Source organism: Thalassophryne amazonica, chromosome 1 (genome assembly GCF_902500255.1).
Source record: "Thalassophryne amazonica chromosome 1, fThaAma1.1, whole genome shotgun sequence".
NCBI lineage: Eukaryota > Metazoa > Chordata > Actinopteri > Batrachoidiformes > Batrachoididae > Thalassophryne > Thalassophryne amazonica.
Window position 1 is genome coordinate 140,233,037 of NC_047103.1, and position 26,773 is coordinate 140,259,809.

The following is a 26,773-nucleotide window of genomic DNA, read 5'->3' on the forward strand; positions in this document are numbered from 1 at the left end:
TTTTCAGCTTTTGTACTTAATGAAACATTGTACAAATTGTGGGAAAAATATACTATTTTATTCAGCTTATGTATTTACTGAAAGGTACAAATTGTGTGAAATTTGTTGGTGTTATCAAAAAATGTATATTAGCTAACATCTCTTCAGTTGCAAGGAACACTGACAGCATGCCTTTCACAGTAAAAGTATTTTCTAGGGTGCTAGCATTAAACATTTTATTGTGAAATGGTGCGAGCAACATGAACTATCTGATGTTGCTTAACTTTGCTACCAGTAACATCATTGAGCCACTCCATCTTGGAAGTACGAATGTAGCAATGTTAATCAAAATAAAGGTTTCAAAATAAAAGTATTGAAAATTATTCCCCCCAAAAAATCATAATAAAGGATGCACATCAATGTGCAATGTGCAAGCCAAATCTGAAAGCTGAGGGCGATCTGACAGTCAGAGACATATGTGAGCCACATACCCACACACAGACCACTTATTGATTTATAGATCAATGTCACTAATTGGTAGAACAACATGTGAGAATGCTCTTCAAGGAAAATAATTCTGGCCTGATAAGGACACTTTTGCTTGCAATAGATCATCTAATACTGACTTCACAAGAGCAACTCCTCCTAAACCAGTTACATTTCTCAGTTACATAAATTGGACAGACGGGCCCTTAGAATTGAAGTTGACCAGGTTGCAAGCAACTAGCACAACTAGGGTGGTAGAGTGGTGGCAGGGGTGGTTTGGGTTGGGGGAGGAGGGATATATATCATTTGTGAGCTTAAAATGCTGAGAGTTGTGAGTATTGTTTCACCAAACCCTGTATGAAGTTTACGTGTTCTTTACATCCCACATCTGCAGTCAGTTTGAAGGCCAAAGGTCACTTTAAAGGCAAACATGAATGACATTTTCTGAAAGTGCTTTAGCTGTGATGACCACAGTGTAGAAAAAGATCACACACGCTGTTGTGTGTGTATGGTGGAGACGGTCCACAAGTATGTAAATTAACACAAAAAAACCTTAACAGTTGTTAAATATGACATCTGCAGCAGCAGAGTCAGATAGTAGTAATCAATGCCTCAATTGGGAATGTTGTAATTTTGGTTCGACTAAAACCTGCATGGAGCTTACATCGTCCTCCTGTGTCTGTGAGTTGCTCCTGCAGACACTTCAAAACATGCACATTAGGTTAATCTCCAACGAGGGTGATGATGATTGGTTCCCAACTCACTTTAGAAACATTCATCCATTTCAAGACCACATGAGAGTGGAGACTGGTGTGGTGCTAAAGCGTCACCTATCTTAAGATCTGGCAATGAACAACTGATATACTTGCATTATGTGTGCTTTCATTTTACATTGGAGTCCACTGGATGTGTTATTTTTAGGGAGTTGTAATCCTGCATCCATCTGTACATATGTGGTACCAATCCTATAAATCACAGGTTACATGCAGCGTCGTGGCCCTGTGAAAGGTCTCGGTCATAACCCTGTCCTGCGTTATCCCAGTAATGGCCTCATCCTGGGAGAGGAGACACTCTCTGCCACATTCCGCTCATTCCACATTGTTAAAAATAAAACCTCTCCAAAACTACAGGGGAGCGATGAAGCTTTTCTAAATTCGGAGTTGTCTTGGGAAGGTTGGAATTAAAAATCAAGAAATGAAAGACTTACATTTTGCAGAAATTCACAAGAAAGTTACAGCACATACTTTGACCATCGTCTTGTTATGTCTGTTTTGACTCTTTTTTTTTTTCATTTCAACTGGGTTGTACCTTTGATTCTGCCTATACTATTGTTAGAAGATGATTGCTGATCTTGATCTTTTCTCCTGATTGTTCTTTGATCACAGATCTGTCATCTTTATCACTGACCTTTGATCCTGATCACTTTTGTTTAGTCTTTCAACCTCACCAAGGCAGTTATGTTTTCAGAGTGATTTGCTCTCTGTCTGTCTGGCTGGCTTTGATCCTGCATTTGGGATCAAAGGAATCAGGATCAAGGAGTGAATCCTGAACTTTCATCCTGTTTGCTCAAAAAGTGAGATTTACCCATTGATCCAAATCTTTTCAGAAATTTTTACTTTTCCTCTACCCCAGGCCTATCTCTTCACATTTCATTGAAATCCATTTGTGTTGTCTTGAGACATCCTGCTGATAAGCACACAAACAAAGTATGTTAAAAGTCTAACCTCCTTGGTGTAGTTTCAGAGTTTTTATGCATTGACACAAGTCATTTCAAACTTAAATTATTGAATAGGCTTTTCTACAACAGTGAACAATTGAACTATTAAGGAAGCGAAACTAAGTATCCAAAATAACTATAACATGATTGAATCCTTTGATCCTGATCACTGTTGTTTAGTCTTTGAACCTTGCCAAGGAAGTTATGTTTTCACAGTGATTTGTCTTTCTGTCTGGCTTTGATCCTGCATTTGGGATCAAAGTAATCTGGATCAAGGACTGAAACCTGACCTTTCCTGACCTTGTTTGCTAATCAGCAGTCCTGATTATAGGATGAGAGGAATGAAGGCCAAAAAGAAGACTCAAAGATCAAAGGAGCAATCAGAATCAAAGAGGATCAAAGCACAAAGAAGAATGATCAAAAGTGAAATTCACCCCTTGATCCAAATCTTCACGGAAATTTTAACTTTTCCTCGTACCCGGGCCTAACTCTTCACCACATTTCACTGAAATCCATATATGTCCTTCTGAGACATCCTGCTGACAAACAAAGCAAACACACATTAAGTACATTAAAAGTCTAACCTCTTGGTGGTGGTAACATTATGTCATTTCAGAGCTTTTATGCATTGACACAAGTGATTTCAAACTTAAATTACTGAACAGGCTTTTTTTTCTCCAATAGTGATCAATTGAACTCTTAAATAATTTAGACCAAGTATCCAAAATAACTATAACAGGATTATAACATCAGATAAATGATGATGTGTTAATGTCCAAGGAGTTGAGGGCTTGGTGGTCACCAAATGAAGGCTTTGGAAATGAAAGAAAATGACAAGCTTCTGATTTAAACCCACATGTACAAGCAACTGAAAAAATCCAACTAGCCACTCACTTCATCTGGACGCAACAGACATGTGGTACTTTTCAGAGGCGGGGATAGAACAGTCGTCTGCCTGGGTGGTCGCGATCTGGCACCCAGGGTGATTCCATGGTGTGGTTGATGCTCCAATGCGCCACCATTAGACCTGCAGTCGTGGAGATGATCATTAAACAGGTGTTACTTAATTGTTCTGTGCTAAGTCTTTGTAAATCTTTGGCTGAAATGCCAAGAAACAATGTTAAATGCTTAACATTTTCCTTTTTCATTTGGTGATGTGACATTTTATGCTCTACGGGGTTGGTAAGTGAGTGTACGGAAAGTTGGTGGTCACACTTTTGCCAAGAACTGACCCAAACTGGAAACTCATTCCTTATCCTTTTCCAAAACAACATTCTTTAAGAGCAGCCTCACCCTGACTGAGCCCACTTCAACCACCAGAAATGCAGAAAACAAATCCCAAAACAGCCAGAGACACACAAAACCAGAGCGCCAACGACTGTCCGCGTATGTCATCTTTCCACAATGTGTTTGTGATCAACTGAATTTGCTTGAAAATCAAAATGTTTGAAGACCAAAAGACATGCTTATGTAGCAAAAGTACACTTCAGGTAGCCTTCGAAACACTAAAACCAATTCTTTCTTGGCATTTCAGTACTTCATTCCTTTTTTTTTTGGAATGCCTTTTAAAGCGTATGAGAGCCAAAGCGCCCAAAAAAGGTATGTTTGGGCAGTGCTATTTCTAGCCCCACAATCTTGGACAGTAAGAGTACAGGCCAACACTCTGCTCTGGACTCACTTCAAGGGATTAATGTCAGGGATTACCAATGCCTTCTTTTGGGTTTTGGTTCCACCGGACTAAACGTAAATCAAATCTGATGGAGGGTATAATTTGCAATGAAGCAGATGATGGATGTTTGAGATTTTTGATAGAGATTACAGTTATGGGGGAATGACCAGACCTGTGTGGGAGGACTAGTGACTCACTTGCATCTTTGAGGTTAATTTACACTGCTTTACTACTGGGTCACATAAAAAAGAAGAAAAAAAAAATACCAGTATCCAAAACAGCTTTTTTCAAGGTGGGGGGAGATGAGACACTGGAGAGACATAAAAATAAATACATATATAAAAAAGAATGTCAGAAGGTGAACTGATGTTGAGCAAGTGGAGAAACAGACAGGGATATAACACATCTTGATCCCAAGCCATCTCATTTTGGTGTTTTTTTTATTATTATTATTATTTGGTGGAGACTTGCCAGAGCCTCATACCACACTTTAAACAGTTGTTTCAGATTAAATTCACAGTTCCAAAAAACAGGAATCCTCTAAAACAAAGTCCTTTCAAAAAATGTTTCAAACACAAAGTTGAAACAGTATCTTTCAGTTTTAGAATACTCAAAACACATTTGCTTCATGAAAACAATTCACAAAAAAACATTGCGTGTCAGAATGATTATCTATTTCGAAGCATTCACAATGCCAACTGAACCAAGTGCTTCACAAAATGATAAAATTTTATAACCGCTGAAGACAGCAACTATTCAATCAATTTAAAACGATTGAAACAATCACAATTCACAAAATCACCATTATGAAACACTCAATAGTAAATGAAATGGTTGCTTCAAGACATGACTGATTATTTTTAAGTACTTGAGAAAGAATCAAATAATTGCTTCAGAAAATATTTACCTATTTAAATATTCCTAATTTTTAAACTATTTGAAAATTATTAAAAATAATAAGTTAAACAATTCCTTCAGAATATATCCATAATGTTGAAATGCTTAAAATGAAATAATAAAAAAAAAATGTTCACAAAATGAATCATGAGAAACACTCAGAACCTAACCAAACTAATTGCATCGCAAGTTGATTCACTTCCTGAAACGTAAATAGCAACTACAACAATCAAAATATGATTTATTGTTTTAAAATGCAAAATTCAGCAATTGTTTCAGAAACGTATTCACTATTTAATAAACACTCACATTACTAAATTAACTAATCGCTTTAATTAATCACTTTCTGAAACACAAAATAAATAGTTATTTCAGAAGATGATTCTTGAAGCTGAATTTCTTGACACAAAATCAAATAATTATTTTAACAAATATCACTATTTAGAAACAATTTATTAAAAGGTACTGAACTTTTTTATATTATTACCTCCGCCAAGGAGGTTATGTTTTCGGTCGAGTTTGTCAGCAGGATAACTCAAAAGTTTTGAATGGATTTTGATGAAATTTTGTGGAGTGGTTGGAAATGACAAGAGGAACAAGTGATTAAATTTTAGTGGTGATCTGGATCACGATCCGGATCCAGGAATTTTTTAAAGGATTCTTCACCATTGCGGGATAGGGGGAATTTTGACATTCTAGTTTCTAACTCCACAAAAACAAGGCAGAAAGGATTGAAAAAAATTAGGGTGTAACATAGTCAAATGTTCTATCAAACAAAGTTTGGTGATGATCAGATCCAGATTCCGGATCTGGTGATCGAGAATCAGGGACATAGGCAGAAATCATAAAACGGGTGGGCCCAGAAAAAAATCAGACGGGCCCAACCTTTGGGGTTGTAGGTAAGGTGTAGGTATTATAATACACCGTTTGAAAAAGTATGCCTCGTTTGGACATCGCAAGCGACGTTATCACTTAGCCTACAGCACTGGCAAAGTGAGCACACAGACGCAACACGTCAGACACAAGTACTCTTCATGGGTAATGAAAGCTGCAGTGCAGCGCTCCCCCCCCCCCCCCCACACACACACACATTCATTGCAAGTCTGGTAGCCTACTTGGCTGGACCTAAACCCAAAACGTCAATAGGTATTTAAATAAGGCATTGTTTCAAAAATTAATTCTAAGTTTAACGACGCTGTGTGCACAGTTACACAGACGCAAAGTGTCAGACACAAGCACCCCATGGACAATGCAAGCAGCAACGCAACGCTTAGTCATGTAAAGTCCTTTAAAATAAAAATTCAAAATATATCCGCAACATGAAAACAGGTTGGCTCGGCGGCCAAATTATGAAATTGATAAACAATGGAAACCATGGCTCGGCGGCCAAATTAAAAACCATCAGAACGGACACCAACATGATTTGTGGCAGTTGCAATATAATATTAACAATTAGGCCTATTTAGAAGAAAAATGTAATTAATGGTCTCACACTTACATTTGATGAATCCTTTTAATGCAACAGCAGGAGACGACGGGGTTTTTTGTTGAACTCTCTTATCACGTCATCATAGTCCAACGATTCAGTCAGTTCTCTTTCAAGGGAAAGCACGGAGAGTGCATTCAGTCTGTGAGTCAACATGGATGTTCTGGTGGACGTTTTTATCCAATTAACAGTAGAAAACAGCGAAATCCGCGAAGTAGTCAGCGCTGTGCGGTGGCACAGGAAAAACACCTCCGTGTTGATAACCATTTGTAAAATCCAGGTGGCTTTTGATGGCTTTCAGTGGAGTGAGTATATGAGAAATTGTTTAACAGCTGGACATGTTCCAACTTGTCCTTAAGGCTTCCAACAGAGGTGTTTTTCCTGTGGTGGAGCGTCGCAGCGGCTGCTAGCCGACGCTGCAATCCGTCCGCATGTCTTTCATTAAAAAAATCTCCTTTAACAGTGGAATATCCGGATAAAATGCTGAAACCAACTTCTTCTGAAACTTCTCTGTTCTCTCACTACGTCCTGGATCAATAGAGCCTGAAATGTGGAGGTTTTCAGCTTGAAACAGGCTGACGACGGCACCTGAGAGTGCTGTGCGACGTCTCGCACCGTGGGAAGTCCTTAAAGCGACAGTATCACCTCAAAATCTCTCATCAGCCGTTAAAATTTTCACCGAAAACCATCTTAACTTTTCGAACCGTGTCCACTTCGATGTGCCTCACAGGTTTAGAAAAAATTTTGATCAAACAAAGCGCCAGTCTCTCAGCAACTTCTCAGACAAAGGAATTCCGACGAGGGGCTGGACGACTCCTCCCACAAGGAGTGTTCACAGGCGAATGACGCCACCGACAGGCGTGGAAAAACTCACGCATGCGCACGAGGGTTCAAGCATGTCTGACGTAAAAACATATCAATGAAATCCATATAGTTTTTGAAAAAAATAAAAAGGACCTATACTTTATTGACAGACCTCGTATATCGTAGGGAAGCATTCTGTGATTTTAACTTGTCTAAAGGAAAAAGAATCTTGTTTCACATTACAAACTCGAATGTCTAACCATGTTGTATGGCAACAAATGTCGTCACTAAGCAGTATGGACCACTGCACAGCTCCAACGCAGTATATGTGGAGGACACCGACACGTCTGACCGGACAGTCACCAGAGGTCGGCCAGACTCCACCTACAGATGCTCAATGATTGGCCTACTTAGAGCCACGGCAGCCCACTGGCAGATTTAAATAGAGGGCAACAGAAGGGGAGGAGAGTCACAGAGGAGGAGGAGGAGAGGTGGAGAGGTATAGAGGGGGCGGTGTGTGAGTCTCTCTCTGTGTCTCTCTCTCTCTCTTTCTCTGGGTCAGGATGCAGAGGCGTCCACAGACAGAAGAGGAAACATGTCATAAGAGGTGATGACACAGCCAGAGACGTATTCACATCCACACTGACTCCCAAGTTCTTCCCGCCGCTCTCTCCTGCCGGCGCCGCGGCATCACACAGAGAAGAGAGAGCACCAAAGATAGATCAGACTGTCAACCTGTCTCCACACTTCTCTCTGTTTTTCACTTGTTTGTGGACGATGGGATTTTAATCATGGTGAAGGTAAGCGCAGGAGTGTGGGGGGGGGGGGGGGGAGTTTGTTTTCACCTTTTAACTGTCACGCATGCTGTCGAGGGCCCATCTCTGGTGGAGTTTGGGCTCCTCTTAGGTTGCGTCTCCAGTGTGCACGCTTTCACCTTCAGACAGTATTGTCAGCAGGAATGAACCGCGACTGCCAGCTTTGCTGGAATGATAATGATAGACCGGCGGCTCCAGAGTGGAGCCATCTGGATCATGACAGAAACAGATGCCAAACTTCTGCAGAAACAGTTCCTCATCTGGTTTAACTGCGTACTGTCTAGTAATGACTTCTAAATTTCAGATTTTATGACCTGTCTCTCCACAGGTATTGGCTGAGATCCTTTTGGAATATTGAGCAAACTATGGGCAGCATGGTGGCTTAGTGGTTAGCACTGTTGCCTCACAGCAAGAAGGTCATGGGATCGATTCCTACCTGTGGCTTTTCTGGGTGGAGTTTGCATGTTCTCCCTATGTTTGCGTGGGTTCCATCCGGGTGCTCCGGCTTCCTCCCACATCTAAAGACATGCAGGTTAGGTAGATTGGAAACTTTATAATTGTCCAGTTCCCCTTTGTAAAAGAGATCTCAATCTCAATGGGACTAACCTGGTTAAATAAAGGTTAAATTTAAATTGTGCATCGGTGGCACGATGTTGAGTCTGTTTTGTGAGCAGAGTCATTCTGTTTTGGTTGTGCTTGAAGTACATAAAGATGGTAAAGTGCCTGGAGCAGTGCACTGGGAAATCCTGAACACGTTCGCTCCATGTGTGCACACCGATTGACAGCGAGAGGCCACATTAGGCGACATGACCAAATGCATCTGTTTGAGCGCTCTTCTTCAATTTCACAGCATGTTCTGTGTGTTGAGGCATGTCTTGTATGTGCATCTGTGTTTCTTGTGTAGTGAAGCATGTGACAGCTGAGTCCCAATGGCTCGCTGCAACCACAGCCACTTCTCACATGCCATGGGTGACAGGGGTCAAAAAGTCCTTAGTCTTGTGCAGATCTAGAAGACAGTGGAAACATAAAACAAGGCAGGCCTCCTGCAACTGATGTATACTTCTAAACAGCGTGGAATAAAGTCACTTTCAGGTTGTTCTCACGTCTTGGCACTGCAAGTCGAAAATCAACATTTTTTTTCAATTTCAATTTATTTTCATTTATATAGTGCCAAATCACATCAAAGTTGCCTCGAGGCGCTTCACACAATTAAGGTCTAACCTTACAAACCCCTAGCGCAAGCACACAGGTGACAGTGGTAAGGAAAAACTCCCTCTGATGATTTGAGGAAGAAACCTCAAGCAGACCAGACTCAAAGGGGCGACCCTCTGCTTGGGCCACGCTACACTTTTGACAATACAGGAAATTATAGAGGAAATTTTGGGAGATTTTCCTTCATGAAAGGAATCTATTTTGCACAGCAATTCAATCCCACTTCATCTTGTACACAACACAGCTTTAAGTTTAAAGTTGCTCTTGCTCATAATCGCCCAGTGACACAACAATAGTTGCAAAGTCTTGTGGCTGAAAGTGGCCTTAGTAGAAAGAAAGATGAAGATCAATTACTTGTAGGCTTTGGACATCCAGGTGCCAAGGTGTGTCCAAAGAGCATTGCACTGGAATGACTTGGGGAGACTTACAGCATTGTTTTCAGATTATGATTAAGGAATCCAGGTGTCCCAGTGTTGAGGACCCCAAAGTCTTAACAAGGCCAAAAGAAGGCCTATGTAATATGGATGAACTGCAGGTCTGTCTTAGTGGTTTGGACCCAAAGCCATTCCATTACATGCTTGATGTGGGAATGCATAGCACCTATGCATACTCCCAAACTTGAGCTGACCTCTGTGACTTCAAGGGTATTTTCAAGAGGTTAGGTTAATACTGGGATAATGTGTTGATTCCACTTTTTGCTGCATCCAGCACCCTATAAAATAGCCTTGGGCTCTTTTAGGCAACCAGTCCCCAGACAACCAGCCTTTCCTTCCAATTGAAAGTTGACATCTACAGTATCTGTCACAGCCAGGTGAAACCTGGGCATCCCCTTGGCCTTTTGTAGTTACTGGTATCATCAACCATGAGGCACGTGCTACCTGGACCATGCTTAAAGACATATGCCACATGACCAAAATATCATGGGTGACATTCATTCACAATGGAAATACTATACTTCATCTGATTCGTTACTTTAGTAAGTTAAAATAACACAGTATTTTTGCTACAATGAATGCGGCAATCATATTGACTTGAGCATCTCATGGCACCAGAGTAACATCTGGTCTCAGCATGTAATATTAATATTTGGAGGAAAGGATCAGCCACTGTTCTTCTGACTCCTCACCAACTGAGATCCAAAACCAGTTCTGTAAGGAAGTGGAGGCACTGAAAGTAGTTAGAAGGAATTGGATCTTGATGGGTTTGTTACCTTTTAATACAAAGCCATAGCTAGTTCTGCTTGCTTATGTAATTCTACAGTGTTTCGAACAACTCAGCCAAACATCAAGAGCCATACTAACTATCCAATAACTTGAACCCACCCTTGTGATTATCTTAAAACCCCTCTGATACAAGTGTAGCGGGATGAAGATCCTGGGTCCTGATTGAAAAGACGTTCCCGCTAGCTTGGCTAGGGGGGAATTCCCCTTTGGTTGACCTGGTAGAGGAATGGTCTTTAGTGCGAGCCGTCCGGATTCGATCCCACCGCCGTCCCGGCCACGAAGGTCCTACAGTCACAATCTGGCATCATGAACAGGATGTGGGTAGTCAGAGAATATGCTTAAATGCACCTGTGACTTCAGGACGAAGTCAAAAATGGTGGGGAGATATGTAATGGGATGAAGGTCCCGGGCATTCCCGCTAGCTTGGCTGGAGGGGGGATTCCCCTTTGGCTGACCTGGTAGAGGAATGGTCTTAGTGCGAGCCGTCTGGGTTCGATCCCACCGCCATCCCAGCCATGAAGGTCCTACGGTAACACAAGTTTTGAATCATGAAGGTCTCCATTTGTGCTAAGAAAAAAAAACAAAAAAACAAATCAAATGGATACATACAGTATACTGAAGGTTGTGGTTTTGTTTTAGTTTTCACAATTCCAACCCATATTACAGCAATGGGATTGTTTCTGCCTCCACTTCACCTCCCCTGTCCCCATTTCCCAGACATCGACAGCTTAACCGAACACCAGAAAAGCATCTTAGCTCTCAAATCCTTTCCCTCATTCACAACCTAAAGACTGACTGTGAGAACTCCGCAGATAAATATAACAAAAGTACCATTGTTGTTGCTTTTCCTGTATTGCACTTGTTGAGAAACCACACTCTACATCGGTTTCTATACTGGCCTAGTTGGTAGGAAGGAAGGATGCACTTTTCATAACATGACATTCCCAAAGATTGTCTTGTTTTTGTTGCATTATTTGCCAGGAAATGCATCCAGGAAAACTTCATTGGTTGTTGCTGATAGCAAACCTGCATTCCCAAAACCTGGACTGTCTGGTGTGTAAACGTTCTTTCACTACCCCCTTTCCACTTGGAACAAGTGTAACTGCTGTTCAGTCCATAAACGTTCTAAATCATGAAATAAATCTTAACACCATTCAGAGAAAAGTGCACTCATCTCCCTTGTCATGTGCTTCCTTAACAACATTAACCCCATTTTTTTGAGTTCCCAACTTCTTTAGAGGACACATGACCACAGTGTCTTCCCTAAGTTGGACTGAAAAAAAAAAACATTTAGCAAAAAATATTTGACATATTTATTGTAATTGTATAATAGGTTTCAAGAACAACATTGCTGGTGGGCCAAGCAAATATATTAATGGCCAAGAGAACAATAAACTGTAAAACACCAAATTGGTAGCCATAAATAAAAGAAGGTGACTGTTTTTATTCACTTATTTTTCATACACAAATGCACAAAAAATTGTTGGCAAAATTTAAACAGCCCCCAATCTAACTTGATGAATATAGTGTGTAGGTTGGTACCTTGAACGTATTGAGCTAAATAAGCAGTGGGAGCCAAGATGTAAGACTTCATCACTATTTTCTATTGTCCCATTGTTGGGAGTAGTAATTTTGAGTAGAACCTTCAGAAAAAAAAAAAAATCAGAAAGCTACACAATTTATTGGGCGCATGCCCGTCCCTAGTTTTGGGATGTGAGAAATAAGACTTTCGTCTTTGTTGTCAAATGAAATACAAATAATGAATGTTTTTGAGTTCAATGGAACAAAATATTTTGTTCCATTGAAAGAATGGAAAAAAAAAAAACATTCATTAGTTTTATATAATGTCAAAAATAGATCCTTGTCATTTGATATTTCATTAATTTATAAACAACAGAAAAGGGACTTACATTTTGGTGTTCCTCACTGGTGCTTAACAGTTCAATACGAACTTTAAATAGGAGTCCAAAATTGTTCTCAGTAGCCCATGATGCCATCCACTGACTTCGTGTTCAGACTTCAGCGTCAATTAGCTCCTTCAGATCGTCATCCCCCAGCAAAGAAAACTCTGTGATATTTAGCTAAACACCGCCCCCAGTAGTGTGAGCATGCACGGTGGTCAGGGCATGCAATAGCTCATTTCACATAGGACCAAAATTGCACGCTAAAAAAGAACCATTGCATGGTCAATGAAACACAATAGCAAATGGTACAAATAATGCATGTCATGTGACATACAAACCACCAATCAAATGACAAGGATCTACTCAGCCGTTATATACGAGGTCTATCAGAAAAGTATCCTACTTATTAATTTTTTTAAAAAACTATGGATTTGAATGACGTGCGATTACACCAATCATGCTTGAACCCTCGTGCGCATGCGTGAGTTTTTTCACGCGTGTCGGTGACGTAATTTCCCTGTGGGCAGGCCTTGAGTGAGATGTGGTCCTGCCCTCTCGGCTGAATTCCTTTGTTTCACACGCTGCTCGGGACGGCGCGCGTTGCTTTATCAAAATTTTTCTGGACCTGTGAGGAATATCCGAGTGGACAGTATTTGAGAAATTAAGCTGGTTTTCGGTGAAAAGTTTAACGGCTGATGAGAGATTATGGGGTGTTTCTGTTGGTGTAAGGACTTCCCACGGAGCGGGACGTCGCGCAGCGCTTCCAGGCGCCGTCGTCTGGCTGTTTCGAGCTGAAATCATCCTAATTTAAGGCTCTGTTGACCCAGGACGTCGTGAGAGAACAGAGAAGATTCAGAAGAGGCCGGCATGAGGACTTTATGTGGACATTCCACTGTTTCAGGACATTTTGTAATGAAAGACGTGCGTGCAAATTCGCCGAGTCGTTTCCGTGACGACTCGGGAATCTGTGTGTGCCACGACAGGAAAAACACCTCCGTGTTGAAAACCATTTGTAAAATTCAGGCGGCTTTTGATGGCTTTCAACAAGTGAGTAACCGAGAAATTGTTTAACAGCTTGGGCATGTTCCAACTTGCCCGTTAAGGTTTCCAACGGAGGTGTTTTTCCTGTCGTGACCCCCCGCGGTCAGGTCCGGCCGGACATGCGACTGTGCCCGCACGTTCTTTCAATACAAAATGTACGTTAACAATGGAATGTCCGAATAAACTCCTCATGCCAACTTCTTCTGAAAGTTCTCTGTTCTCTGACAACTTCCTGGGTCAACAGAGCCTGAAATGTGGAAGTTTTCAACTTGAAACAGCGAGACGCTGCAGCCTCGAAGCGCAGATTGCCGTCAGGCGCCGTGGGCCGTCCTTACGGCGACACTACCAGACCAAAATCTCTCATCAGCCGTTAAAATTTTTACCAAAAACCAGCTGAATTTATCGAATGATGTCCACTCAGTTGTGCCTTACAGTTTTGAAAAAAAATTGATCAAACAAAGCAGCAGTCTCTGAGCCATTCCTAAACAATGAAAAAATCGACGAGAGGGTGGGCCACTCCTCACTCAAAGACTGCTCACAGGCGAATGACGTAACCGACAGGCGTGAAAAAAACTGTTGCATGCCCACGAGGGTTCAAGCATGTCTGATGTAATCACACGTGATTCAAATCCATATGGTTTTTGAAAAAAATAATAAGGTCGGATACTTTTCTAATAGACCTCGTAAAGTCAATTATAAAATCTAGCTGATATGTTTGCATTCTGCCTTGACAATTGCATACCTTCCCTGTTTGTGAAGGGATTGTGGAATCATCGGGTCAATGGACAAAGGTGTATGACAATGCTGATACTAGTGGTGGGCGATACTGGGAATTTTGGTATTGATCCGATACCAAGTAAATACAGGCCCAGTATCACCGATATCAATACCGATACCAATACTTTTTAGCTTCAAAGATCCAAAGGATCCAAAAGACCTAGGATAGAATTCCACCAAACATTGTAAGTGACAACAAAATACTTTATTATCACAGTCAACATTTTTGTTTAAAAAAAAAAAATCACTCAACACAACTTAACTTAGGTAGCGGGCTGACAAACTACAATACAAGGGTGTGCTGCTCTGTGTTGTGTGACACAGCGCAGCGCTGTTCTTACAGACAGAGAGTAAACTTTGATGAATCTGCGTGCGCAGCAGTCAGTGCGTGCGGGAGAGAAAAAAGCTTGAGTATCGATCTTTTTACACGAGGATCATTCAATATCAATACCAGCATTGGTATCGATATTATCGATATTAGGATCGATCCGCCCATCTCTAGCTGATACCTTTGCAGGAGGGTGAAAGTCCTGGTTTTCATTGTCCTGTTGCTTTTGGTTTTATCATTAGGTTTTGAGAGCTGGATATGACAGTGCGACCTGTGTCAGCAATTGGATGTCTTTGGTAATAGGTCTCCCAGGAGATTCCTGGGGTATCCAGATGTACACCACTTAGACTGTGAGGAAGCATCAGCTGCCACACTGAGTTCAGTCACGAAAGCAGTGCCTCATTACTGAGGACACCAGTGACTGGACAAGTCACCCAGGAAATACCTGTTTGTGGCACATAGATGTTTATTTTCAGTAGGTCATTGTTCTCCCTGAGTACTTACCAGTTGGGATCTACAATACTAGGATCTATTGTCCTGCACAAGTCTGAGGAGAACAATTGCCGAAACATTTTTCCTGCATTTCTTTTCATCCACATCTTCTCTCATGCCACAGTACAGCAGCAACACACATTTTTCCGAACAAGAGTGTCTGGATAAAAGTGGTTTTTGCCTCCTCTTGAGGTAACTCGTGAGACTCCTATCACATTTTAATTTGATCTTCAGTGCATCAGCTTTCACCCACTTCAAAAACCTTTGGGCAAAGTGGTAATGGCATATAGACAGCCTTCAAACAACACAAAGATACTGTAGATTTGATCTTTTCAACCTGACACCTCCATTTCCAGTCCACTTCAATTATTTTACTTTACTCCAGCACATTTCTTAAAGACCAGTTGAGTAAGATGAGTGCATTGTTGCCATGGAAACTTCACAAACGGAGACAATCTGTTCAGGGAGACTTAGCCGCTTGACCAAACTGGCAAAGATAATGATTGCTCAAACCTTTCTGACATTTGTCTGGAGCAACAATAGATATCTCAAATGAAACTGGTGATTTTGACATAACTAGGGTTGGGTATCGAGAACCGGTTCCATTCAGGTATCATTAAGAAATGATTCGAACCACAGACATCAATGACCTTTTTGCTTAACGATTCCCTTATCGGTCCTTCAGAGTGGCCGTTGTTTTTGGGGGTGTTTGTCAGGAAAATGATCATTTCTCTACATTGATTGCAGACCTTGCAGCAGGTCTGTAATCAACTTTTCTGCAGTGCAGCTTTGCTTTTGAATCTTGAACCAATCAAAGCAGTGATACGCAGATTGAAGCATTGCTTCGATTTGCTGCTTCATTGATTCATTGTTCTATTTTGTTTATCTATATTTTTCCACACTAAAACCCTATAGAGCATATGTCTTTGAGTAATATTTACCTTTTTTATGTTAAACTGACCTGTTGTGGTCTTCTAAAACAGTTGATGTATTTTATAACTTAAAAACAGGACCGATGCTAATGTGTTAGCATGTTTATGGCATTTTCAATGTTAAAGTTAGCATTAAGCTGTTCGCATCTCAGCATGTTTGTGTGCATGTTTTCTGTATAATAATTAATGGCTCACTGTTCATTGCTGTAAAAGAGTCAAATTGCATTTTTTTTTTGTTTTATTCATATATTATTAATAATAATAGCAACAACAACATAATAGTAATAATACCCATAATAACTCATGATGCTACAATACAATTTTAGAGAAAGAGACAAAAAGAACATGAAACAAAACACAACAGAAAAGATAAAACCAACTAACAATGAAGATAACTAAATAAATATAGAAATAAATAACTGTTTCCTGTGAACACCTAGTGACTCTTACACCTCCATTTCATCCCTGTTTTGTTAAGTTAATGACAATTTTGTTTCAGTCAAACCTTATTTTCAATTTGTTTAATTTCTTCAGTGATTTCCTCCAGAACTATCTGCCAAGTTAGAAAAATGCTGCATCCTAGTAAGAGCAGAATACTACTGGAATGAATTTGATTAAGGAAAGTTACGTTTTTTTCTCACCAAAATGGATGCTGCACTCACTGCAGTTTATTGCCTGGAATAGTCCCAGATTCCATTTTAGAGCTTCTAGAATTCAAACATTTTTGTATGGGTGGTGTTGGGAGTAATTTTGGGTTTCAGCTTTTTTTGGTTTTCACCACTTTCATCCATGAATATGTCAATCGTGAGTCACTTTTGTGCAGATTAAAGTCACTAACTGAGACTCCTGTCTTGTTGTGAGAAAGAAATTAGAATCATCCTCTGTTCTGTTCACACAGCTCCAAACACTGCGCGGCTCTCTGGCGAGTCAAGTTAGGACGATAGAGTCCAGTCGGAATTAATAAATTTAAAGCAAAACGCTGTTTAAATCAAATGACACCTCTTTTCAAATGTTGTAATACAAACAAACTGCAATCGATCAAGATGTTTTTTTCCTCACAAAACAAGACGTCCTGCGCTGATGTGCAGCAGCCGGCTGAGCTCAGCTCAGAGGTATGGAGAGACATTCATGCCAAAATGTCTGAAAGGAAATGCTTTTGACAAAAACTACAGATTTTATTCATTTTTATTTATGTCCAGAGATCAAGGATACAGTGACAATTTAAAATGTTGACATAGAAAACCTGTAAAGCCTACTTTTAGTACACAGAAAATTCACAAGAGGTATCAAAAAGGGAATCGATAAGGAATCGGATCGATAAGCGGAATCGATAATGGCATTGATCGATAAAATACCCATCCCTAGACATAACTGAACATTTTAGCTCTGAAGTTCATTTCTATTCAGGTAAGGCTATTTGGAAATGGATTATGTAAATTACATTTATTGAAAAAAATAACAGAATTGACACGGAACACATCATTACTGTGTAACATCTTCACTGAATGTATCAGTAAAGCCATGATGACAGTATCATAAGGGGTGTGGAATCTGATGATAGTGGAGTCAACCTAGAAACAATTTTACTCGTGCAAAAATTCCAAATAACAGCCTAGTTGTGAGAAAGGGGAATTTGGTGTTTGGAATATAATTTAGCTTTACTTCAGCTCCAAATAAAATTCTCTGAAAAAATGCAGGACAAATTCTTGTTTTCAGACTTCAAAATTGCTACTGCTGAACCATACTTTAACTTTTCACTCGGTAACATCACAAATAATTTATAATGCCAGTGTTTTGTATGTGGACTTGTGAAATGCTTGAAGCGGGAAGCCTGGTGATGTCAAAATGTCGTATAAATCTTGTAATGGTATTGTATTGTACATAGTTAGCTAACTGTCAAAAAAAATAAATGTTAAGCGTAACAACGAAGTTATGTGCTTTCTTATAAACACAGACAGAATAGCTAATGTTATGCAATGATGAGACATTTGGTGTTTGCTTGTGAATTAATTCAACAAGCCTGTAAAGCAGCTATATGCTAACTTTACAGCCAAGCTAACTAGCTACTGTGTTGATTGGCCTAAGGTCTTTTGCTTGCCAGCTAGCTCGGGCTTATTCATTCGTTAGCAGTAACATTAAGGAATGTTTGAGAGGAAACGGCATGTTATGAAAGGTTTTTACACCAGTAGAGCACAACTGTAATGTCAGATCTACTCTGCCTCCATCTTGGGTGCTCAGCAAGCCTGTTGGCCAGGAACATCCTAAATAGCTAAGCTAGCAGGCTTTCTGAGCTATTGCATCAACTGGCATAGCTAGCTGTTTACTAGCAACCTCAGTCTTATTCATGGGTTAACAAAGACATTAAAGGAACATTTCTATTCTGCCAAGACCTTTGGCGTCAAAGGGCAAGCATATCAACATAACTTGAAATTAATGCTGCAAGTTAATGTGTCAGCATTGTGCAAATTGTGGAACTTGAATTTTTTAATATGAACATTCCTATTTTTCATTCATTTATTCACTTTCTGACACATTTCCGGGTCGCGTTCATGGTGCCAATAGACTATGGAGCTCAACTTTACTGCTTTTGAGTTCAGAAACACACCTTTAAGTTGAATGCTGTCTGTCATGGTTTAATTTTCTTCAGTATGTGAGTCACCAGCATTCTGAAGATGTATTTTAGACACTTGATATGCATCAAAGACTTTGCGTAATCTACAGCAGATGGGAAGATGTTAAAAGTCATATCATTCTGGTATATCCTCCAATTTGAAGGGACTCTCAAGCATTCACATTTTAGCATGTAATCCCTACTGATTCAACATGTGCAGATTGCTGAAAGGTTGAACATCCACATGAAATTGTAAACATTTGAAACCTGTCCATATGGTAGGCATTAGGACATGCAATATGCACAATGTAGGCTCATTTCAGACATGTTTAGATTGAGCTGAGGTCACATATGTAAAAACCTGGTTAAAATCCCACTGAAATTGATTGAAAATTGGTGTCCCCCAATGAAGGCACACTTCCATGACCTCATTAAAAAAAATGTATACAAAGTGACCCACAAGGACAACCATTCACTCATAACAAATTCTCGCAACAAAGTCACTGTGTATTCTAGATAATGTAAATTTTCCATGAACATTAAACAGGATCCTATTGTGGAACCTCTTTAAAGGGAACACCCTAAACCTCTTTAGGGTGTTCTTCATTGTGGATTCCACAATGGAGAACACCTTGGTTTGTTCCGCTAACAGTGTTTGAAGATCTGTTTGTCTGCAGCAATATGCAAGTTATGTAATGTTTCATGCTATGCAATGCTACAAATATGGTCTCTTAAAATGACATAGGTGATAGCAGGTAGCATGTTGCATTGAGTTGGGATTGTTCTTTATGAACCTAAGGCATTGGAACATATTTTTGATAATTTACTGAGCCAATGCATACAAAATGAAATTGACATGGATACAATTATATTTTAATCTAAATCCCCCAAAAGGTGTACAAATAGGTATTTATTTATTCTTGCCACTAATAAACCTTTGCCCACAGTGCAGGGTGAGGTAGGATATTTGTACATAAACAAAACTGCAGTTCACAAAAGGCCAGAAGAGCACACCCAGAGCATGTCTCTACTGACAGAGTGACAAAAAAAAAGCTTTCAACATGAATCAAGGATACATCCTCACTACATTCATGCTCACAGGTTTAGGAGATACCATATTACATTACATAGATATCATATTACTCCTGCAGTGGAGGTCATATAACCCGATGTGCAGTGCATCTGGAACTGCTGGTTGTACTGTTTTAGTTTTCATGCAGTATTGTGATATTTTGGTGCTTTTGTATGTGAGGAAAGGTTTACAGACCTTGACATTGTGGACGATGCTGTGATGCCTGGGAAACATTCATGAGTTCACTGATGTTTTTTGTAGGCAATACAAAGGTCCAAGTCTGTCTGGACTTTGTGCTTCCTGTGAGTATGGTGAAGATACTTGGATGCTAACCATTGGTGATGTACGGTAGTGATCAAATCAAATCAATTTTATTTATATAGCGCCAAATCACAACAACAGTTGCCCCAAGGCACTTTATATTGCAAGGCAAAAGCCATACAATAATTACAGAAAAACCCCAACGGTCAAAACGACCCCCTGTGAGCAAGCACTTGGCGACAGTGCGAAGGAAAAACTCCCTTTTAACAGGAAGAAACCTCCAGCGGAACCAGGCTCAGGGAGGGGCAGTCTTCTGCTGGGACTGGTTGGGGCTGAGGGGACAGAATCAGGAAAAAGACATGCTGTGGAAGACAGCAGAGATCAATCACTAATGATTAAATGCAGAGTGGTGCATACAGAAAAAAAGAGAAAGAAACACTCAGTGCATCATGGGAACCCCCCAGCAGTCTAAGTCTATAGCAGCATAACTAAGGGATGGTTCAGGGTCACCTGATCCAGCCCTAACTATAAGCTTTAGCAAAAAGGAAAGTCTTAAGCCTAATCTTAAAAGTAGAGAGGGTGTCTGTCTCCCTGATCTGAATTGGGAGCTGGTTCCACAGGAGAGGAGCCTGAAAGCTGAAGGCTCTGCCTCCCATTCTACTCTTAAAAACCCTAGGAACTACAAGTAAGCCTGCAGTCTGAGAGCGAAGCGCTCTATTGGGGTGATATGGTACTAAGAGGTCCCTAAGATAAGATGGGACCTGATTATTCAAAACCTTATAAGTAAGAAGAAGAATTTTAAATTCTATTCTAGAATTAAATGGAAGCCAATGAAGAGAGGCCAATATGGGTGAAATATGCTCTCTCCTTCTAGTCCCCATCAGTACTCTAGCTGCAGCATTTTGAATTAACTGAAGGCTTTTCAGGGAGCTTTTAGGACAACCTGATAATAATGAATTACAATAGTCCAACCTAGAGGAAATAAATGCATTAATTAGTTTTTCAGCATCACTCTGAGACAAGACCTTTCTAATTTTAGAGATATTGCGCAAATGTAAAAAAGCAGTCCTACATATTTGCTTAATATGCACATGGAAGGACATATCCTGATCAAAAATGACTCCAAGATTTCTCACAGTATTAATAGAGGTCAGGGTAATGCCATCCAGAGTAAGGATCTGGTTAGACACCATGTTTCTAAGATTTGTGGGGCCAAGTACAATAACTTCAGTTTTATCTGAATTTAAAAGCAGGAAATTAGAGGTCATCCATGTCTTTATGTCTGTAAGACATTCCTGCAGTTTAACTAATTGGTGTGTGTCCTCTGGCTTCATGGATAGATAAAGCTGGGTATCATCTGCGTAACAATGAAAATTTAAGCAATGCTTTCTAATAATACTGCCTAAGGGAAGCATGTATAAAGTGAATAAAATTGGTCCTAGCACAGAACCTTGTGGAACTCCATAATTAACCTTAGTCTGTGAAGAAGACTCCCCATTTACATGAACAAATTGTAATCTATTAGATAAATATGATTCAAACCACCGCAGCGCAGTGCCTTTAATACCTATGGCATGCTCTAATCTCTGTAATAAAATTTTTTTGTCAACAGTATCAAAAGCTGCACTGAGGTCTAACAGGATGAGCACAGAGATGAGTCCACTGTCTGAGGCCATAAGAAGATCATTTGTAACCTTCACTAATGCTGTTTCTGTACTATGATGAATTCTAAACCCTGACTGAAACTCTTCAAATAGACCATTCCTCTGCAGATGATCAGTTAGCTGTTTTACAACTACCCTTTCAAGCATTTTTGAGAGAAAAGGAAGGCTGGAGATTGGCCTATAATTAGCTAAGATAGCTGGGTCAAGTGATAGGATGTCTCAGGTCTTTCCAGAGTATCCTTGCATACCACTGAAATGATTTCATGTCAAATGACCATTTTGCTTGAAGAGACATAGATGCGGTGTAGTTCTTGTATTGTTAGGGAACTAGGGAACATCACCTATGGCATTATGTCCATGTAGAGTGTTTCTCGTGTTTCAGTGTTGAGGACTCTAGCAACTGCAAAAAGCCAAGGGGATGCTCATGCATTATCTGGTTGTGGCAGAAAGATGGCTAATTTCTGGATGGAAGATTGAGCTGTTTGCCTGCCAGGGTAGTGTCTAACTGCGGCCTAGGGCGGTTTCATAATGTGGCGGATGTGCCGAATGCTCCAAGACCTGACTTGACCTGACTGTGATATCAACACATCCTATTTTCGGATAGAAACCAAGTCTCAATAGGATTGCCCTATGAGCACTTCTCACAAGACCTGTATGCATTGGGAAAACACCCACAAAATTCAATCTGCTTTTGTGCTATGTTGTGTTCACAACAAAAACAAACAAACAAACAAAAACACAGGAAATGTTGATTGTTAAGGTAAGAAATACATTTGTTCATTCTCAATACCTGCTTATTCCAATTAAGGATCAAGAAGGAGTTGGAGCCTATCTTGGTGATCATAGGGCAAGAGGCAGGGTACACCTTGGACAGATTGTCAATTCATGACGGGGCCATATGTAGACATTCACACCTACAGTCAACTTAACATTTCCAGTTCACCTAACGTATGCATTTGGAAATTGGAGGAAGCTGGAGCACCTGGAACTAGAGGTGGGTGGATCGATCCTAATATCGATAATATCAATACCAACACTGGTATTGATACTGAATGATCCTTGTGTAAAAAGATCGATACTCAAGCTTTTTTCTCTCCCGCACGCACTGACTCCTGCGCACGCAAATTCATCAAAGTCTACTATCTGTCTGTAAGAGCAGCGCAGTCACACAACACGAAGCAGCGCACCCTCCCCCCTCTGGTCTTTTGTTGTTGCGCCGTCATGTGGCTAAGCGGCGCCAGCCAACAGCCTTGCAGGGAGGCTCAGCCTGGCCCACCCACTCAGCGCTTTCCTCTACCTCAGGAGATTTTGTTTTCCTAGGTCCTATGCTAGGTCTTTTGGATCCTTTGACTCTATGAAGCTCAAATATGAAAAAGTATCGGTATCGATATCCGCAATACTGGCCTGTATTTACTTGGTATCGGATCAATACCAAAATTCCCAGTATCGCCCACCTCTACCTGGAACCCACGGAAACTCCACACGGAAAGGACCAGGCAGGAAGTGATCCCAGGACTTGTGAGGCAACACTGCAATGAAATATTTATCAAAGTAGGCTGCAAGTGATTTGATTTTTGTGTTTATCAGTATTTGTGGAGTTGAGCTGAAAATGGAGCATGATATAATGTGTTCTGTCACAATTTCATCAAATACAGAAGCATGCATTGTTCTTATTTAAATTATGTATTTATTTATTCATAGAATTTGCTTGTGATATTACTTTTCCTCCAGTTCAGGAAACTAGACCATTGAGTAAATACACTGATAATGTCATGTAGTGAGAATAGGTTATGTAAACCAACCAATAAATAATAACAATAACTGACAGCAAACTTTAATATAATGGTCCACGTAAAAGAAAAAATGACCCTAATGTATCAATAACTGGTAATGCCATGCTATCACAACAAACATGGCTGCCATTTTCAACATTTTGTTTCATTATTGCTAATGTTTTTTTTGATGCTGCTACCATTTTAACAGAAACCAAAACAAATACAGATGTTGTAAGATGTAGAAAGAGACGGGTGTGGTGCAGCGTAGGCTATCATGTTAGCCGGAGGTGAAACATTTAGCAGCTGTTCCGTTTTTACATTTAGCTCAATGAGCTAATTTAGTTTTCTGGTTGCCATATGGTGCCTTTTACTTTTTCATTAGCTTGAGTCTTTGGGCATAATGATAGAGTGTTGTTTTCATTCTAAAATGTTAATGAAGGACAGTTTACAATTAAATATTTATAAATATTTGTGAGGAAGAGGTTTATATGTCATTAACACTGGACTGTGTTGAGGGGAAAAAAAAGTAGAAGTTGACACTGAAGATCCATCCTTCCAGAGTCGTGTGCATAGCAAATAGGGCTAATTGGAAAATGTTATTTAGTTTGAGGATATGAATGTGTACACCGATTTTCTATTTGGTTAATTTCTTCCAGGATCCAGCATTAATATTGCCTGCAAATGTGTTCTTCAAATATCTCCACAAGATGAAAGTGAATAAACGTAGTTATTCCCTCAAGTACAAAATTATCATTGGAACTTTTATTGGATCATGAAATGTTTTCATCTTGAAATGCATCCCCCTACAGCTGGAGATGAGGTAAGCAACCACTTAGTTTAGGCACGTAGGGAGACAGCACAAGCAAATTCCATTGGAAAAATGCAATCGAAACTCGTATGAAGAAACAATTAAGTGAATTAAGTGTGATCAAGGTGTTTGTTCTGCAGCAACGAGGTTTAATTGATGGGGCAGAAAGCGTTTGATCTCATACTTATTTCCATATGCAGGGAAATTCACATTATGCAGCCTACTTTGTTTTCCTGAGTTGCCAATAGGAAGGCATCAGATTCAAACCCTTCTCTATATCGATATGATCATATGTTGCTCATGGAAACAAAAGTTCTTCCTAAGGTATCACTATTTTATGACCTCTATACCATAATTCTCAAAGGTGCACATCTACAACTTGTGCAGTATGACATCAGTCTGCTTACTAAACTTCATTCATGGGCAACTCTGCTCTTCACATGTAGAATTGTCACAGTTACAGACTGCGACCTTTTGGGATGCAAATGCAAGAAATTGAGAAGGGGGATTAAAGGATTCTTTCACGAAAACATCAAATCTAGGCTTGCATCTCAGATGTACCTTCTGGCAAATTGTAGCTGAACTTTCAGGTCTTTGTTTTTTAAAGAAAACCCTCCTCTATACAACAGAGGTGGGCGGATCGATCCTAATATCGATAATATCGATACCAACGCTGGTATTGATATCGAACGATCGATACTCAAGCTTTTTTTCTCTCCCACCCGCACTGACTGCTGCACACGCAGATTCATCAAAGTCTACTCTGTCTGTAAGAGCAGCGCTGCGCTGTGTCACACAACACGGAGCAGCGCACCCTTGTATTGTGGTTTGTCAGCCCTCTGCCTCAGGAGATTTTGTTTTAAGTTGTGTTGAGTGATATTTTTTAAAACAAAAATGTTGATTGTGATAAAGTATTTTGTTGTCATGTACAATGTTTGGCAAAATTGTATCCTGGGTCTTTTGGATCCTTTGGATCTATGAAGCTTAAATATGAAAAAGTATCAGTATCGGTATTGATATTGGTGATACTGGGCCAGTATTTACTTGATATCGGATCAATACCAAAATTCCCGGTATCGCCCACCTCTACTATACAACTTCATCATGAAGCTATATAACTGGTGATGCAAAATGCAAAACATGCACTATGCACAATTTCTTTAATCACAGCCAGAGCAGCCTCTTCTGGGTTGGCTAGGTGTCTTGGTGGCTTTCCTCACTCTTCTCTTTCTTGCAGACTCACTCAGGTTTTGAAAACTGTCTATTGTATGCAAATTACCACGAAGTGCCATACTGTTTGTATTTCTTCATAATTTCAGTAAATAAAGTCCAAGACATATTCAGTGACTTGGAAATGTTCATGTATCCATCCCCTGACTTGTCTGAAGAAAACTGGCAATTAAACTGATTATTTAAAGGTATTACACCAAAGGGGCCCATTACTTACGTATGCAAACCATCATCTTGGCTTTTATATTTTCTATTAATTTTTATCAAGTTGTAGAAATTTGTTTTCAGTTTGATTTTAAAGAACATACTTTTCCAAATTTTTATATTGAGAAACCTGATTTACTTTTCATATTTGAAATGGCATAAATAAATTAAAATGCATGAAATACCAAAGGGCCAAATACTTTTGCAAGCCACTGTATAATGTCCTTAAAAATAATACTACTTGTGGTGTCTGAGGTCCTGTGTGAGGCGAGTCTTAAAGCAGTTCTTCACAATGCCACAATAAAAGGCCACTCTGAAAGGTGCAGTTTTATCACACAGCACAATGTCACAGATGTCGCAAGATTTAAGGGAGCGTGCAATTGGCATGCTGACAGCAGGAATGTCAACCAGAGCTGTTGCTTGTGTATTGAATGTTTATTTCTCTACCATAAGCCATCTCCAAAGGCGTTTCAGAGAATTTGGCAGTACATCCAACCAGCCTCACAACCGCAGACCATGTGTAACCACACCAGCCCAGGACCTCCACATCCAGCATGTTCACCTCCAAGATCGTCTGAGACCAGCCACTCGGACAGCTGCTGAAACAATCGGTTTGCATAACCAAAGCATTTCTGCACAAACTGTCAGAAACCGTCTCAGGGAAGCTCATCTGCATGCTCGTCGTCCTCATCGGGGTCTCGACCTGACTCCAGTTCGTCGTCGTAATCGACTTGAGTGGGCAAATGCTCACATTCGCTGGCGTTTGGCACGTTGGAGAGGTGTTCTCTTCACGGATGAATCCCGGTTCACACTGTCCATGGCAGATGGCAGACAGCGTGTGTGGCGTCGTGTGGGTGAGCGGTTTTCTGATGTCAATGTTGTGGATCAAGTGGCCCATGGTGGCGGTGGGGTTATGGTATGGGCAGGCGTTTGTTATGGACGAAGAACACAGGTGCATTTTATTGATGGCATTTTGAATGCACAGAGTTACTGTGACGAGATCCTGAGGCCCATTGTTGTGCCATACATCCAAGAACATCACCTCATGTTGCAGCAGGATAATGCACGGCCCCATGTTGCAAGGAACTGTACACAATTCTTGGAAGCTGAAAATGTCCCAGTTCTTGCATGGCCGGCACACTCACCGGACATGTCACCCATTGAGCATGTTTGGGATGCTCTGGATCGGTGTATACGACAGCGTGTACCAGTTCCTGCCAATGTCCAGCAACTTTGCACAGCCATTGAAGAGGAGTGGACCAACATTCCACAGGCAACAATTGACAACCTGATCAATTCTATGCGAAGGAGATGTGTTGCACTGCATGAGGCAAATGGTGGTCACACCAGATACTGACTGGTACCCCCCCCCCCCCCCAATAAAAC

General features: G+C 40.4%; 1 protein-coding gene across 3 annotated transcripts in view; it reads left to right on the forward strand.

The window, feature by feature from the left end:
* LOC117514984 (E3 ubiquitin-protein ligase Midline-1-like) overlaps positions 1–26,773 on the forward strand; it is a 159,788-nt gene that overhangs the window by 48,894 nt on the left and 84,121 nt on the right. For 2 of the 3 annotated variants that reach the window (XM_034175547.1, XM_034175560.1), the window contains exon 1: positions 7,538–7,838. The exons of the other annotated variant lie outside the window; for it this stretch is intronic. The gene's annotated coding sequence lies outside the window, so the exon portion shown is untranslated. Of the gene's footprint in view, positions 1–7,537; positions 7,839–26,773 lie in introns of those variants that run through there. 3 annotated transcript variants of the gene reach the window in all.